Source organism: Xenopus tropicalis, chromosome 9, assembly GCF_000004195.4.
Source record: "Xenopus tropicalis strain Nigerian chromosome 9, UCB_Xtro_10.0, whole genome shotgun sequence".
NCBI lineage: Eukaryota > Metazoa > Chordata > Amphibia > Anura > Pipidae > Xenopus > Xenopus tropicalis.
This window is the reverse complement of record NC_030685.2, coordinates 85,404,284-85,422,650: the sequence shown is the minus strand read 5'-3', so window position 1 is coordinate 85,422,650 and position 18,367 is coordinate 85,404,284. Positions and strand designations below refer to the sequence as shown.

The following is an 18,367-nucleotide window of genomic DNA, read 5'->3' as shown; positions in this document are numbered from 1 at the left end:
TGACTCCCCCCTTGCCCTGCCGCCACCACTGTCTTCTCTCCTCTATATACACTATTTATATATATTTATTGTACAGAACTCTCAGTGCCACTAACAAATGCCTTCCTGCATATTATATATTTATATACACGTACAGTATATACTCACATAGAAACACACACATATATACACTGTGTCTATATAATACATTATCCTTTATAATACATAACTCAGCCTGCAGCCTTGTGCCTTTATATGGGGACAGAAGCCCTCAGTGACTGCTAATATCCTTATCATTTACAGTAGGGGGTACATTATCCCTTATAATACATGAGTGATACTCAGAGTTCCCTGTATAACTCAGCCTGCAGCCTTGTGCCTTTATATGGGGGGCACAGAAGCCCTCAGTGACTGCTAATATCCTTATCATTTACAGTAGGGGGTACATTATCCCTTATAATACATGAGTGATACTCAGAGTTCCCTGTATAACTCAGCCTGCAGCCTTGTGCCTTTATATGGGGGGCACAGAACCCCTCAGTGACTGCTAATATCCTTATCATTTACAGTAGGGGGTACATTATCCCTTATAATACATGAGTGATACTCAGAGTTCCCTGTATAACTCAGCCTGCAGCCTTGTGCCTTTATATGGGGGGCACAGAACCCCTCAGTGACTGCTAATATCCTTATCATTTACAGTAGGGGGTACAGTATCCCTTATAATACATGAGTGATACTCAGAGTTCCCTGTATAACTCAGCCTGCAGCCTTGTGCCTTTATATGGGGGGCACAGAACCCCTCAGTCACTGCTAATATCCTTATCATTTACAGCAGGGGGTACAATATCCCCTATACTGTTAATTACGGATAAGGTGAATAATGATAATTCTGTAGGAAAGTGCCACTGCCTGAGTGTCAGGATAATCCAAAAAAAGGTAAAATAGACAAACTGCAAAGTTGCAGAGATATATTTTCCATTCGCAATATATTTTTTTCAAAACAGGGGCTCCACTTTCCCCTCCTTACCTGGGGCCCCTTCTTTAGTAACTCCCAGCCCAGTCAGTAGGGCCCCCCCATACCTGCCCTCTCCCACTCCCCACCCAACCCTGTTTACATTCCTCTAAATCCACTCTGAATACCAACTGCCTAACGCTGAGTGCTGCCCAGGAATGTGCGAGGGGGGTGGATACTGGGGGCGAGGGGGGTGGGTACTGGGGGCGAGGGGGGTGGGCATTGGGGGCGAGGGGTGGGCACTGGGGGTGAGGGGGTGGGTACTGGGGGGCGAGGGGGGTGGGCACTGGGGGCGAGGGGGGTGGGCACTGGGGGGCGAGGAGGAGTGGGCACTTGGGCGAGGGGGTGGGCATTAGGGTGAGGGGGGTGGGTATTTGGGGCAAGGGGGGTGGGTTTTAGGGCGAGGGGGGTTGGCACTAGGGCGAGGGGGGTTGGGACTGGGGGCGAGGGGGTGGGCACTGGGGGTGAGGGGAGTGGGCTTTGGGGGCGAGGGGGAGTGGGCACTGGAGGCGAGGGGGTGGGCATTGGGGGCGAGGGGGGTGGGCACTAGGGGTTAGGGAAGTGGGCATAGGGGCGAGGGGAGTGGGCATTGGGGGCAAGGGGGAGTGGGCACTGGGGGAAGGGGGGTGGGCACTTGGGCGAGGGAGGTAGGCACTTGGGCGAGGGGGTGGGCATTAGGGTGAGGGAGGTGGGTATTCGGGGAAAGGGGGTGGGTATTAGGGTGAGGGGGGTTGGCACTAGGGCGAGGGGGGTTGGCACTGGGGGCAAGGAGGCACTGGGGCAGGTACTGGGAGCAAAGGGGGTGGGCATTAGGGTGAGGGGGGTGGGCATTAGGGTGAGGGGGTGGGCACTGGGGGTGAGGGAGTGGGCACTGGGGGCGAGGGGGGTGGGCATTAGGGTGAGGGGGTGGGCACTGGGGTGAGGGGGTGGGCACTGGGGGTGAGGGGGGTGGGCACTCGGGGTGAGTACCTGGGGCGGCCCCAGGCACCTCGGCGGCTCCGGCACAGGGGCAGGGAAGGTGCAGTGTAACCGGCGCAGCATGTTCTTTCCAAGGTTGAAGACATGACACAGCCGTGTTGGGATCCATCCCCGGGGCTTTTCCATCTGATATAAATATGACAGAGCAAAGCTGTAATTGTGTTGGCAGATTTATTTGGCAGCGCTGGCGCGGGGCCACGGGTGCTTCTTAGTTTTATTCACCGGATTGAGATAATTTACACCTGACTGGGGGAGGAATAATAATATAGTGCAGGGCTGGGGGGGCCAGGGAAGAGCTGATTTATCTGGCAGCGTCTCCGGCCCCTCGGGATGAGTTTAAAGGGGAAGTTACTGGTGGTGCAAAACCAACATGGCCACCGGGGCCCAATGCCCCTGACTATCATGGCATTACCGTTAGTGCACATGAGGTTTTAGACCAAAAATGTAAAATGGTGCTAAATTTCTGTGCACTGATTGGTTGATAGCATTGGAGTTGGTGGCATTGGGCGCCAGTGGGCATTAGTTGCAGTGACGTCTCTCCATTAGTGCGTTGGCTCAATGGGAAATGTACCTGGACGTGCAACGCTGCAGCTGAAGGGCTGATTATCTGTATATCTGTTTATACATAAGGCTGGGAGTTGCCATGTTGCTTCCTTGGGAAATGCGGCTTGCACCCCACCACCCAAGGAACATGGCGGCCGCTCCCTGGAACACAGCAGGTTTGGCAGGGAGGCCGTGTTTTTGCATTCGCGTGGTTTTGTTTTTGAGAGGACGCCCTGTCTTTCCCCCCAAAACATCTCCTAGTTGCACAGGAACATCGCAGCATTGTGTTCCCTGCGCCGCTGATTGATCCGAGGAAGGAAAAGGAGGGGCGCTAATCAGCTGCGCGCACTGCTTACAAGCAGCCTGCCAGCCCTGGAACTGCACCGGGATCTGACAAACGGAGAGGTGGGGGGGCAACACGGACCTTTATACCCTTAACCTGGCATTATCTCATGGTATCTCTCAGTACACGCTATGAGCAAACTTATGGGGGCTGTTCCTGCTGAATTGTGCTTAGTACAGGGGAATCCCTATGTGCCATAGTTTTATGGTATCTCTCTGTACAGGCTATGGGCAAACTTAGGGGGCTGTTCCTGCTGAATTGTGCTTAGTACAGGGGAATCCCTATGTGCCATAGTTTTATGGTATCTCTCTGTACAGGCTATGGGCAAACTTAGGGGGCTGTTCCTGCTGAATTGTGCTTAGTACAGGGGAATCCCTATGTGCCATAGTTTTATGGTATCTCTCTGTACAGGCTATGAGCAAACTTATGGGGGCTGTTCCTGCTGAATTGTGCTTAGTACAGGGGAATCCCTATGTGCCATAGTTTTATGGTATCTCTCTGTACAGGCTATGGGCAAACTTAGGGGGCTGTTCCTGCTGAATTGTGCTTAGTACAGGGGAATCCCTATGTGCCATAGTTTTATGGTATCTCTCTGTACAGGCTATGAGCAAACTTAGGGGGCTGTTCCTGCTGAATTGTGCTTAGTACAGGAGAATCCCTATGTGCCATAGTTTTATGGTATCTCTCTGGACCCCTGTTTTGAAAATAAACACAAATGCATCAATGGAAGAAACGGTCCCTAATTGATATGGGGATATAATGAAGCCTTCAGCTTGCAGACTCTCCCTGCCCTTCAGCATCAATGAAATTCCGCCCTTTGAGTCTTGTTTAACCAAAAAGCCAGTAAAACGGCTAAATAAACTGTAAGCGCCGACATGATAAATCAGCCCTTGTGCCTCTCAGTAACGGCCCCCAAACCCACAGCGGCCCCTCTTATCTTGCCCGGGATCGTGTCTGGGCTCAGGAATGCTAAAACTCTATGTGACGTAACTGCCCAAAGCTGAGGTGCCTTAGCCCCCTGCCCGGCCAGAGGGGCAGCAGCCTGAGCACTAATAGCCACCTGGGGTAACAAGCACCGGCACGTGTAGCCCAACCGACTGGGGGAACCTGGAACTACCAGCATGTTTGCTTCCAATATGTAGTGGTGTCGCTGCTGTTGAACTACAACTCTCAGCAGGTGAATACAAACAGAAGCTACAGGACAGCAATCCTTACTGAATGTAAGAAGGGGTGAGAGCCAACAGGGAATGCTGAGAAAGCCACAGACAGTAATTCAGCTCAGATGTAACATTGTGATTCCTTCCTGCCCCGGACACATTGTTTCCCCCTCACAGGAACCCAGTGTTAGTCACACGGAATCCAAAGCAACAGAGAAATCCCACAGAACTGATCAAACTCTGATATTAAATTTATATTGCAATTATATTGGGCCAATGGCACAGAGGCACAGCGCTTCCGGGGTAGGGACAGGGACTGATGGGAATGGGATAGGGACTTTAGATTGTAAGCTCACTGGGGCAGGGACTGATGGGAATGGGATAGGGACCTTAGATTGTAAGCTCACTGGGGCAGGGACTGATGGGAATGGGATAGGGACCTTAGATTGTAAGCTCACTGGGGCAGGGACTGATGGGAATGGGATAGGGACCTTAGATTGTAAGCTCACTGGGGCAGGGACTGATGGGAATGGGATAGGGACCTTAGATTGTAAGCTCACTGGGGCAGGGACTGATGGGAATGGGATAGGGACCTTAGAGTGTAAGCTCACTGGGGCAGGGACTGATGGGAATGGGATAGGGGCCTTAGATTGTAAGCTCCACTGGGACAGGGACTGATGGGAATGTGATAGGGACCTTAGATTGTAAGCTCACTGGGGCAGGGACTGATGGGAATGTGATAGGGACCTTAGATTGTAAGCTCACTGGGGCAGGGACTGATGGGAATGTGATAGGGACCTTAGATTGTTAGCCCACTGGGGCAGGGGCTGATGGGAATGTGATAGGGACCTTAGATTGTAAGCTCACTGGGGCAGGGACTGATGGGAATGGGATAGGGACCTTAGATTGTAAGCTCACTGGGGCAGGGACTGATGGGAATGTGATAGGGACCTTAGATTGTTAGCCCACTGGGGCAGGGACTGATGGGAATGTGATAGGGACCTTAGATTGTAAGCTCACTGGGGCAGGGACTGATGGGAATGGGATAGGGACCTTAGATTGTAAGCTCACTGAGGTAGGGACTGATGGGAATGTGATAGGGACCTTAGATTGTAAGCTCCACTGGGGCAGGGACTGATGGGAATGGGATAGGGACCTTAGATTGTAAGCTCACTGGGGCAGGGACTGATGGGAATGGGATAGGGGCCTTAGATTGTAAGCTCACTGGGGCAGGGATTGATGGGAATGTGATAGGGACCTTAGATTGTAAGCTCACTGGGGCAGGGACTGATGGGAATGTGATAGGGACCTTAGATTGTAAGCTCACTGGGGCAGGGATTGATGGGAATGTGATAGGGACCTTAGATTGTAAGCTCACTGGGGCAGAGATTGATGGGATGGTTAACGCATCCAGTAAGGTCACCCCCTCATTATGCCAAACCCCGCCCATGATCAAGAATACCACTCCTCCCCAAGCCCCACCCCTAGCGCACCCTGTCAATCAAACCCTAGCATGACTTGAGACCCCCCGGCCCCTGACTGGAGCACCCCCTGACGGCAGCCCAGTATGCAAGCTCTTATTATTACTACAACTCCCAGACTCCTCAGCAAGCTTAATTATAGCTGGAAGCCCCCAGATCTATCATAGCGGCCCAGACAGCCAATACCCCCCATTACCTTCCAGTAGGAGCAATAGGGCCAAGTTCAGACAGGGATGTCAGCCATTGGCCGGATCATTATAGCGGCGCAAATACCACCAACACCGCAGTCCTGTCCTCGTGCGACTTTGTATGAGCATAACTAATAATGCCACATTCTTGGCCACCGTTGCCAGGCGAGCGTTTGAGCGGTAACCAAGCCGGCGCGGACGGATCCCCCGCGCTCCATAGACAAGCAGCTATTGTGCCGGGGTTTAACAGATCAGCCTGTGGCACCGCGCTCCATGCCAACTCTGCAAATGGCGGCTTACAAGAAATGATTTCAAGATGGAACAGAGACTCCGGCGGTCAGAGCTCCATTAGAGCCTCTCGCTTGGCAACCTCTGCGGGACAAAGTGCTTCTATTTATTGAATTATGGAAACGGAGATTATTATCCTGCGAGGAATCGTAAAAATAGTTCCCTTCTGTTCTCCAACTATAGCATAAACAAGCAGGGAGGAGGGGCTAGATCCTCGCAATGAAGAACCAAAAAGGGGCTGCGACTTCACTGGGGCCCCCCAAACCTGCCCTCAGTGGTACAGATAGGTCAGATCCATCACTATAGATGGAAACATACAGAGCTGGGGGGCGGGGCCAGTGCAAATTAGGGATATCCCACCTGTGAATGGAATGATGGGATTGGCTGATCCACAGCAACTATAAGGCTATGGTTTGGGCATCCCTAATGGATTTATTAATTTAAAACAGAATATCACCTTCTTCGCCCCTTGTGGTACTGGTGGCCAAGGACACCTCTCTGCCCAATCCCAAAACCAGCCCCAAGCAGTATATATATATTATATACAGGTTGGTCAATTCCCTATGGGACCAAACTGTAAATTATATCCTTATAAACGGTGCTTAGTGATGTCATCAGTTATAATCGGAGCTTAGTGATGTCATTTCTATCACATGACTCACTGAATTACATTATATAAATTATAATAAATAAAGTACCCCCTGGTGTAAAATATGAGGATATTAGAAGTCACCTTGGATGACCTGTATAAAAGCACAAGGCCTTCAGGTGACTTATAATATCCCTATATGTTACAATAGGGGGGACTTTATTCACTATATATTATAAGGAACTCCTCGGGGGTTTATAATATCCCTATATGTTACAATAGGGGGGACTTTATTCACTATATATTATAAGGAACTCCTTGGGGGCTTATAATATCCCTATATGTTACAATAGGGGGTACTTTATTCACTATATATTATAAGGAACTCCTCGGGGGCTTATAATATCCCTATATGTTACAATAGGGGGTACTTTATTCACTATATATTATAAGGAACTCCTCTGGGGCTTATAATATCCCTATATGTTACAATAGGGGGTACTTTATTCACTATATATTATAAGGAACTCCTCGGGGGCTTATAATATCCCTATATGTTACAATAGGGGGTACTTTATTCACTATATATTATAAGGAACTCCTCGGGGGCTTATAATATCCCTATATGTTACAATAGGGGGCACTTTATTCACTATATATTATAAGGAACCCCTCGGGGGCTTATAATATCCCTATATGTTACAATAGGGGGTACTTTATTCACTATATATTATAAGGAACTCCTCGGGGGCTTATAATATCCCTATATGTTACAATAGGGGGTACTTTATTCACTATATATACATTTATTTAATTATATAAATATATTATATATTCATTAAAGCAATATGGATGTTCTGTTATCTTTATAGTAATTGGTCGTTTGATCCTGAGGCCCCGCCCATAAGTTCCGCCGTCCCTGTCCTCGCGTAGCCCAAGCGCATTCCTGGCTGAGCGCATGTGGGTTCCTCGCAGGGGCAGACACTCGGCCCAATTTACCTGCTCTGAGACTCAGACGTCCCACTGCCGGTGGGTAATTAAGGGCAGACGGCTGTGCCGGGACCCAGAGCTCCGGCAGAAGGAAGAGCCACAGCAATTTGACTCCTCCCGGGGCCCTTACGGAGCTATTAGTGTGTCCCTAACGATTCTCCCTGTTGGGCAGCAAACTATATATGAGACCTGAACTACAACTCCCATCACCCCCATTACAGGTTCATGCCAGAACGTTTATAACAGGAATGGAATATCTGAGAAATGTTCCCTTTTATTCTTCTTTTTTCCTTTTAATTCATTGTGATACAAAATGTTCCCACTAGCAAATTATGTTAACTATCCCCAGATGTTCCCCAAGTTACATGCCCCCCCCCCCCCCCCCCCGCTTCCTCACATTCCCGTCCCTCCCAGCCGGCAGGGGCCTGGGTCAGAGAGCAGAGGCTCAGCCCTGTACGTCACACAGAGGAGTCTGAGGCTTCGGCAGTTCTGTGCAGGCCCAATGCATGAACCAGGGGGTGGCAGAATTCATCCCCTCAATCCACCTACTGTAATTGGTGGGGCAGCAGGGGCAGGTATAGGAGGGCAAGATAGAGACAGTAGGGCAAGATGGAGACAGTAGGGCAAGATGGAGACAGTAGGACAAGATGGGGACAGTAGGGCAAGATGGAGACAGTAGGGCAAGATGGAGACAGTAGGGCAAGATGGAGACAGTAGAGCAAGATGGAAACAGTAGGGCAAGATGGAGACAGTAGGGCAAGATGGAGACAGTAGGGCAAGATGGAGACAGTAGGGCAAGATGGAGACAGTAGGGCAAGATGGAAACAGTAGGGCAAGATGGAGACAGTAGGGCAAGATGGAGACAGTAGGGCAAGATGGAGACAGTAGGGCAAGATGGAGACAGTAGGGCAAGATGGGGACAGTAGGGCAAGATGGGGACAGTAGGGCAAGATGGAGACAGTAGGGCAAGATGGGGACAGTAGGACAAGATGGAGAAAGTAGGGCAAGATGGAGAAAGTAGGACAAGATGAAGACAGTAGGGTACGATGGAGACAGTAGGGCAAGATGGAGAAAGTAGGACAAGATGGGGACAGTAGGACAAGATGGGGACAGTAGGACAAGATGGAGACATTAGGACAAGATGGAGACATTAGGACAAGATGGAGACAGTAGGGCAGGATGGAGACAATAGGGCAAGATGGAGACAGTAGGGCAAGATGGGGACAGTAGGGCAAGATGGGGACAGTAGGACAAGATGGAAACAGTAGGGCAAGATGGGGACAGTAGGACAAGATGGAGACATTAGGACAAGATGGAGACAGTAGGGCAGGATGGAGACAGTAGGGCAAGATGGAGACAGTAGGGCAGGATGGAGACAGTAGGGCAAGATGGGGACAGTAGGGCAAGATGGAGACAGTAGGGCAAGATGGAGACAGTAGGGCAAGATGGAGAAAGTAGGAGAAGATGGAGAAAGTAGGAGAAGATGAAGACAGTAGGGCAAGATGAAGACAGTAGGGCAAGATGAAGACAGTAGGGCAAGATGGGGACAGTAGGGCAAGATGAAGACAGTAGGGCAAGATGGGGACAGTAGGGCAAGATGAAGACAGTAGGGCAAGATGGAGACAGTAGGGCAAGATGAAGACAGTAGGGCAAGATGAAGACAGTAGGGCAAGATGGGGACAGTAGGGCAAGATGAAGACAGTAGGGCAAGATGGAGACAGTAGGGCAAGATGGGGACAGTAGGGCAAGATGAAGACAGTAGGGCAAGATGAAGACAGTAGGGCAAGATGGAGACAGTAGGGCAACCATGGGAATCCCATAGCGATTATTGAGTACCAGCTACTGGGCAACATCAGGTGACATTAGTTCTAATACCTTTTAATCAAAGAAACTCACATTTTCTTTTATGCAATTGGCATTGGGGCACAATGACCCCCCCCCCCTCGCCCGCCGCCATTGTACTACAGTAAATCAGCCAATCAGAGAACAGGAAATCAGTAAGCGACTCACAGCATGAGGGTGGCGGTTGCAGCCAGATAATATGTTACTAACAAATAAATAAGGGACAGTTCCCCTTTAAAGCTGTCACGAGAAAAACGTTAAAAAGTCATCTACGAAACATCCATGAAAAACCCATTTAAACTGGACTGGGGCAGAAAACTCTATTGGAACCCAATGTGCCCACGGGCGGAACCGATTTAACCCTTTCTGGCCCTGCACTCTCTGCTGTTTAATGACATTACGTTACAATACACGTTGCTACAATATCTGCTAAAAGGAAACAAAGCAGCGATAGGAATGTAATCTGTGGGGAAGGGAAGAACGTAACTGTCATTAGGGGAACTGGCAGTTAAAGGGTAACACAACGCGCAGCAGTGATGGAAATATACAAACAGTATCCCAGGGGGGGTAAATCACTGCCTTTTATCTAAGTAGATGCTGCATATTGGAGAAACTCAAGGGTAAGTGTGCCTGTCAGAAATAGCTTCTATCCTACCTGTGCTCTCCGCTTGTGAGCTGAGCCCTACCCACTGTAAAGCAACCCCCCTTGTTTTGCACAATGAATGAAAATAGAATTATAAGCAACTTCCCAATATCTGTTCATTACATTTTAATCATGCCTACTGAAAGCAACCTAGTAACCTATAGCAACCAATTCGTTTTTTGTTTTTTTTAACCTGTAGAACAGTTAACGCAAGCATCTTATTGGTTGCTGCTGGTTACTGCCCAGGTGGAAACTCCAGCCAAGACTCCGTTCCCACAATGCCTTTCACCATTATCTTTCACTTTCTTTTAAAGGACAAGTCAACCCAGAATCAAAAGAAAACAACATTCTAAGCAACTTTGGCAGAACTGTGGATTCTGTGGATCCTACAGAGGATGGTTCTGTGGTGCAGGAGGGCTGCCGTACACATTCTGCCAGAATCTTATTGTACTGGCGCTGCGCCTTCTCTCATCCTGGGAATGAGTTTTTAGACTGAGCTTCTCCAATGTTTAATCGTTTGTTTAAGGCTGTTTTCAGTGGCAATGGCTGAACCAACACACAGCTCCGAGCGAGGGGGGAAAACGGGAACCACAAATCAGTCTTCTCCGACAGCAACCGGCAGTCGCCCCAGTGACCAATAACGGAAAAGTAAGGGAAGGGGGTGACTTTGTTCCCTAGTAATATCAACATAAACTTATAGATAATATACAGTACAGAATGGAGGTACAGAACATTCCTTCTCTGTATATTTGTATTTATACATATGGGTAGGGGGTGCCATAGTGTTTCCCTTAGACAGTACAGTATGGGGGTACAGCTTATTGTGTGCCCAGAACATTCCTTCTCTGTATATTTGTATTTATACATATGGGTAGGGGGTGCCATAGTGTTTCCCTTAGACAGTACAGTATGGGGGTACAGCTTATTGTGTGCCCAGAACATTCCCTCTCTGTATATTTGTATTTATACATATGGGTAGGAGGTGCCATAGTGTTTCCCTTAGACAGTACAGTATGGGGGTACAGCTTATTGTGTGCCCAGAACATTCCTTCTCTGTATATTTGTATTTATACATATGGGTAGGAGGTGCCATAGTGTTTCCCTTAGACAGTACAGTATGGGGGTACAGCTTATTGTGTGCCCAGAACATTCCTTCTCTGTATATTTGTATTTATACATATGGGTAGGGGGTGCCATAGTGTTTCCCTCAGACAGTACAGTATGGGGGTACAGCTTATTGTGTGCCCAGAACATTCCTTCTCTGTATATTTGTATTTATACATATGGGTAGGGGGTGCCATAGTGTTTCCCTTAGACAGTACAGTATGGGGGTACAGCTTATTGTGTGCCCAGAACATTCCTTCTCTGTATATTTGTATTTATACATATGGGTAGGAGGTGCCATAGTGATTCCCTTAGACAGTACAGTATGGGGGTACAGCTTATTGTGTGCCCAGAACATTCCTTCTCTGTATATTTGTATTTATACATATGGGTAGGGGGTGCCATAGTGTTTCCCTTAGACAGTACAGTATGGGGGTACAGCTTATTGTGTGCCCAGAACATTCCTTCTCTGTATATTTGTATTTATACATATGGGTAGGGGGTGCCATAGTGTTTCCCTTAGACAGTACAGTATGGGGGTACAGCTTATTGTGTGCCCAGAACATTCCTTCTCTGTATATTTGTATTTATACATATGGGTAGGGGGTGCCATAGTGTTTCCCTTAGACAGTACAGTATGGGGGTACAGCTTATTGTGTGCCCAGAACATTCCTTCTCTGTATATTTGTATTTATACATATGGGTAGGAGGTGCCATAGTGATTCCCTTAGACAGTACAGTATGGGGGTACAGCTTATTGTGTGCCCAGAACATTCCTTCTCTGTATATTTGTATTTATACATATGGGTAGGGGGTGCCATAGTGTTTCCCTTAGACAGTACAGTATGGGGGTACAGCTTATTGTGTGCCCAGAACATTCCTTCTCTGTATATTTGTATTTATACATATGGGTAGGGGGTGCCATAGTGATTCCCTTAGACAGTACAGTATAAGTTCCCATTCTTTTTCTCCATCACTGAAAGAATTCTGCTCATTCCAAAGCTTTTCCAATGCACGGAGCAACCAAACTTTCCCTTGTCTCTCCCCGCCGCCCCCATAGGATTAGACTGTTGTTTCTAGTCTCCCTGATCATAGAAATAAGCAGCTCTGCGAGTCGGATCTTGTCTCACATTAATTCCATTTATTTCCTTGATAGAGCGGCGCAGGAAGCGACCAAAGCGGAGGAATGAGGACTCACGATGCTGAAGTCGGAAAACAATAAATTAACCCACCCATGTTCTGCATCACAGGGGGGTGCTAAGCAGCTGGACCCTGAGTGAATAACAAGGTGATTGGCACTAGTGGGTGGGGGGATCTTGGTGTCAGAGTTCACGTATTGGTGGGAAAAATCACAGGTTGGCAAAATGGCCCCAACGTCGGTGCACTTGTTGGTTATGAAGTCAGCGGCTCAGTCTATTTGTTGGGGGGGGGGGGGGGGAATCCACAAGTTGGTAAGAAGTAGGGAGGGAAAAGTCCAAGTTGGAGCAGGGGTGACAGAATGGATAGTGAGTGTACAAGAGTTCTTCTCCTTGTAGAGTGTAAGCTCTTTTGGGCAGGGCTCTCTTCCCCTCTTGTATCGGTTACTGATTGCTTTATATGTTACTCCTTGTAGAGTGTAAGCTCTTTTGGGCAGGGCTCCCTTCACCTCCTGTATCGGTTACTGATTGCTGTATATGTTACTCCTTGTAGAGTGTAAGCTCTTTTGGGCAGGGCTCTCTTCCCCTCTTGTATCGGTTACTGATTGCTTTATATGTTACTCCTTGTAGAGTGTAAGCTCTTTTGGGCAGGGCTCTCTTCCCCTCTTGTATCGGTTACTGATTGCTTTATATGTTACTCCTTGTAGAGTGTAAGCTCTTTTGGGCAGGGCTCTCTTCCCCTCTTGTATCGGTTACTGATTGCTTTATATGTTACTCCTTGTAGAGTGTAAGCTCTTTTGGGCAGGGCTCCCTTCACCTCCTGTATCGGTTACTGATTGCTGTATATGTTACTCCTTGTAGAGTGTAAGCTCTTTTGGGCAGGGCTCTCTTCCCCTCTTGTATCGGTTACTGATTGCTTTATATGTTACTCCTTGTAGAGTGTAAGCTCTTTTGGGCAGGGCTCTCTTCCCCTCTTGTATCGGTTACTGATTGCTGTATATGTTACTCCTTGTAGAGTGTAAGCTCTTTTGGGCAGGGTTCCCTTCCCCTCCTGTATCAGTTATTGATTGCTTTATATGTTACTCCTTGTAGAGTGTAAGCTCTTTTGGGCAGGGTTCCCTTCCCCTCCTGTATCAGTTATTGATTGCTTTATATGTTACTCCTTGTAGAGTGTAAGCTCTTTTGGGCAGGGCTCTCTTCCCCTCTTGTATCGGTTACTGATTGCTGTATATGTTACTCCTTGTAGAGTGTAAGCTCTTTTGGGCAGGGTTCCCTTCCCCTCCTGTATCGGTTACTGATTGCTTTATATGTTACTCTGTATGCCCAATGTATGAAACCCACTTATTGTACAGCGCTGCGGGATATGTTGGCACTTTATAAATAAATGTTAATAATAATAATAATACAAGGTAATAGTGAGTAGCTAAATGCACTAGGTGGGATTCTGGTCAATAAATATAATTTGCACCCAAGTCAAACGGCAGCAGGATTTCTCCAGTAAATGTGCAATAAAAACCAATATGGCCCCTATATTCCTCCCCACGTGCGGGGCAGACCCCCCCACAGTATCATAAGCTGAACTGCACCCAACCCTCACCCTGTAATGGGCAAAGTGTGATGCTCAATCTGCCCTGAGCAGGACACCAGGGGGGCACGGGATTCAGGGGGTCCCCTATATTCCCAATTCTCCTCTCTAATTACACTACTGTGGGCATCTTACTGTCCCCACCTTCAGAAACCCAACTGCCACATACAAATAGAATCCCACGGGCAACATCGGGAATTTAGTATATAAGTATCTCCTATTATATATATAGAGCTGTTCTGCTCCTCACCGGCCTGGGAGGAGGAATGAGGGGGCATATAGGGCAGGGGTCCCCAACATTTCTTACTCGGGAGCCACAGTCAAATGTAAAAAGACTTGGAGAGCAACACAAGCACCATAAAAGTTCATGGAGGAGCCAAATAAGGGCTGTGATTGGCTATTAGGCAGCTTCTATGCACCCTATCAGCTTACAGGGGCTTTATTTGGTAGGAAATCATGTTTTTATCCAACCAAAACTTGCCCCCAAGTCAGGAATTAAAAAATAACTCCCTGGTTTGGGGGCACTGAGAGCAACATCCAAGGGGTTGGGGAGCAACATGTTACCCCTGAGCCACTGGTTGGGGATCACTGGTATAGGGGGTATGGGGCAGAAAAGAGGAGATGGGGGAGAAGTCAAGGGGGATTCTAGGAGATAAATGAAGATGAATGAAGTTGGGGAGGGTGGTTGGAGGCCCCTGGCCCCCCTATTCCATCGCTGTATATAATGACTGACCCCTGCCTATACAATAGCAGCCTGGGCACCGGCCCCTGTGAGCAGATGGAAGCCCTCACATCTGGCCGCCAACATTCCGGGTGGAAGCCTTGAAAGAGAGTCTTGTCATGCACCATTAGCAGATGTTCCGTGTGTTCCGGAATGTGTCATTCCCTCTAACTAGGGAGGCTCCCACCATACAGCAGGCTGGAAATAACATGCCAAAGTCATCTGTCCTTCCCGCAGCCCTGGGAATGTACATTGGGCCCCTGTGACTCAGCCGGGCGGTCCCCATACACTCCGGTTCCCACACTGGAACAAAAGGGGCAAGTCCGACTGCTGTGGGGCTAATGGCACGGAGCGGGGGGGCTAATGGCTCGGAGCGGGGGGCTAATGGCACGGAGCGGGGGGCTAATGGCACGGAGCGGGGGGGCTAATGGCACGGAGCAGGGGGGCTAATGGCACGGAGCGGGGGGCTAATGGCACGGAGTGGGGGGCTAATGGCACGGAGCGGGTGGCAAATGGCACGGAGCGGGGGGAAAATGGCACGGAGCGGGGGGCTAATGGCACGGAGCGGGGGGCTAATGGCACGGAGCAAGGGGGCTAATGGCACGGAGCGAGGGGCTAATGGCACGGAGCGAGGGGCTAATGGCACAGAGCGAGGGGACTAATGGCACAGAGCAAGGGGGCTAATGGCACGGAGCAAGGGGGCTAATGGCACGGAGCGAGGGGCTAATGGCACAGAGCAAGGGGACTAATGGCACAGAGCAAGGGGGCTAATGGAACAGAGCAAGGGGCTAATGGCACAGAGCAGGGAGCAAATGGCACGGAGCAGGGGGCTAATGGAAAAGAGCGGGGGCTAATGGCACAGAGCGGGGGGCTAATGGTAAAGAGTGGGGGGCTAATGGCACAGAGCAGGGGGCAAATGGAACGGAGCAGGGGGCTAATGGCACAGAGCGGGGGCTAATGGCACAGAGCGGGGGGCTAATGGCACGGAGCGAGCAAACTTGGCACAACGGTGCCATCCACCAAGCGCCTTTGAAAAAATGTTTGTCGACAGCGATTAGAGGGACTCTGAAAACGCAGCCTTATCTGTGGCCATTACCCCGGCTGTTGACATAATCGGCATTCCTGAGGGTCCAAAGATCATGGAAATGGATGTGGAGACGCTCATGTCACCGAACAATTATTCTTTTTTGGCAAAAGGGCGGAACTGGGTTTGTTTGTTTTCTCCCTGAATGGGTCCCTTTGTGAGTTCAGGTATTTAATAGCCAAGAACGCACGACTTGTGAGCAATTTACCTAATTGCACTTTGATAGCCCCCCCCCGACACGTACAGGAGGCGAGCGCTGAATATTTCAGCATGTTCCACTGGGTCATTAAAGCACCAGGCACACTTGTATATTAAATAAACACCTAGAGAAAAATATAAATGTTTGTTTTTTTTTTTCTTAGGAGCAAGAAACTGATATGTTAAAAACCAAAAACCAATATCATGTCTGTGCTTTCATATGGCTATGTCTCCTTCCCTTACCCTAACAAAGTCCTGCTTTATGGCTGACATTCTAGCTATCTGTATAACAGAGCATTCTGTCACAGTGGCACAGATCCTATCTGATCCCCCCATTGTAAGCAGCAGTCCTGCCCTGCTTTATGGCTGAGATTCTAGCTATCTGTATAACAGAGCATTCTGTCACAGTGGCACAGATCCTATCTGATCCCCCCCCCCATTGTAAGCAGCAGTCCTGCCCTGCTTTATGGCTGAGATTCTAGCTATCTGTATAACAGAGCATTCTGTCACAGTGGCACAGATCCTATCTGATCCCCCCATTGTAAGCAGCAGTCCTGCCCTGCTTTATGGCTGAGATTCTAGCTATCTGTATAACAGAGCATTCTGTCACAGTGGCACAGATCCTATCTGACCCCCCCCCCATTGTAAGCAGCAGTCCTGCCCTGCTTTATGGCTGAGATTCTAGCTATCTGTATAACAGAGCATTCTGTCACAGTGGCACAGATCCTATCTGATCCCCCCCATTGTAAGCAGCAGTCCTGCCCTGCTTTATGGCTGAGATTCTAGCTATCTGTATAACAGAGCATTCTGTCACAGTGGCACAGATCCTATCTGATCCCCCCATTGTAAGCAGCAGTCCTGCCCTGCTTTATGGCTGAGATTCTAGCTATCTGTATAACAGAGTATTCTGTCACAGTGGCACAGATCCTATCTGATCCCCCCCCCCATTGTAAGCAGCAGTCCTGCCCTGCTTTATGGCTGAGATTCTAGCTATCTGTATAACAGAGCATTCTGTCACAGTGGCACAGATCCTATCTGATCCCCCCCATTGTAAGCAGCAGTCCTGCCCTGCTTTATGGCTGAGATTCTAGCTATCTGTATAACAGAGCATTCTGTCACAGTGGCACAGATCCTATCTGATCCCCCCCATTGTAAGCAGCAGTCCTGCCCTGCTTTATGGCTGAGATTCTAGCTATCGCTATAACAGTCGCCCACAGGCAGAAGGGCAGACCCATCAGTAACCCTACTGTAACCTCACAATCATATGTGGGACCTTATATTCCTAGGGGCAGCCCAGTTCTCTAGCTGCGGCTCAACTGCAAGTATCGGCGTGCTGTGCATACCTCAGAATGATACTGTCATGGAAATATAAAGCATATATACTTTTCTGGGCTTAATAAAGTCATTTTTAGGACTAAATGATAATAATTACTGTAAAACTTTCAAAAATTGCTGGTTTTTAGTATCTTTACTGTTAGTGAATCACTGCGTGGAGGCTGCTATGACGAGTGACTACAAGCTCAGCATCCTATAAACCAACTGTGCCAAGGAGCTGGCGCTCAGCATCCCAGTGCACCCTGGGGAAGTTCAAGGCCTCCATATGGTACATATAAATCCAAGCGTGTCTCGCCTTCATTTCTCGCTCATTATTATGTTCCAAAAAGACAAAAACACTGGCGAATCCAGCTAAAATAAACAGTCTGAGAAAGGAATTCATAGGAAACACACAACACCTCTTCAACAAGGACATTAATCCTCTGCTTCCACCCACCATAACCGCCAGTTTCTTGTTACACACAAAGGTAACACAACCTGTCACTGGGGGGAGAACATGAGGACCAACCAAAAGTGCATGTTAGGGGGGAAAGACAGATGGGTGTTATGGGAAATCAAAAGAGGGGTGAGCATGGGATCGTATGTATAGTATGGTAAGATGGGAACAGAAGAACCAGATGGAGACAAGAGGGAGACAACAGTGCAATGAAAATAGGGTCCAAAGGAGGCAGTAGGGCAAGATGGAGACACTAGGGCAAGATGGAGACAGTAGGGCAAGATGGAGACAGTAGGGCAAGATGGAGACAGTAGGGCAAGATGGAGACAGTAGGGCAAGATGGAGAGAGTAGGAAAAGATGGAGATAGTAGGGCAAGATGGAGACAGTAGGGCAAGATGGAGACAGTAGGACAAGATGGAGACAGTAGGACAAGATGGAGACAGTAGGGCAAGATGGGGACAGTAGGACAAGATGGAGACAGTAGGGCAAGATGGAGACAGTAGGACAAGATGGAGACAGTAGGGCAAGATAGAGAAAGTAGGACAAGATGGAGACAGTAGGGTAAGATGGAGACAGTAGGGCAAGATGTAGACAGTAGGACTAGATGGAGACAGTAGGACTAGATGGAGACAGTAGGACTAGATGGAGACAGTAGGGCAAGATGGAGACAGTAGGGCAAGATGGAGACAGTAGGGTAAGATGGAGACAGTAGGGTAAGATGGAGACAGTAG

The 18,367-nt window shown here is 48.7% G+C and overlaps 2 protein-coding genes across 7 annotated transcripts in view; one reads left to right on the top strand and one right to left on the bottom strand.

Moving 5' to 3' along the window:
• LOC116407773 overlaps positions 1 to 18,367 on the top strand; it is an 880,143-nt gene that overhangs the window by 176,405 nt on the left and 685,371 nt on the right. The window lies entirely within an intron of this gene.
• The window catches only part of tns1 (tensin 1), a 244,620-nt gene that overhangs the window by 115,852 nt on the left and 110,401 nt on the right, over positions 1 to 18,367 (bottom strand). The window lies entirely within an intron of this gene.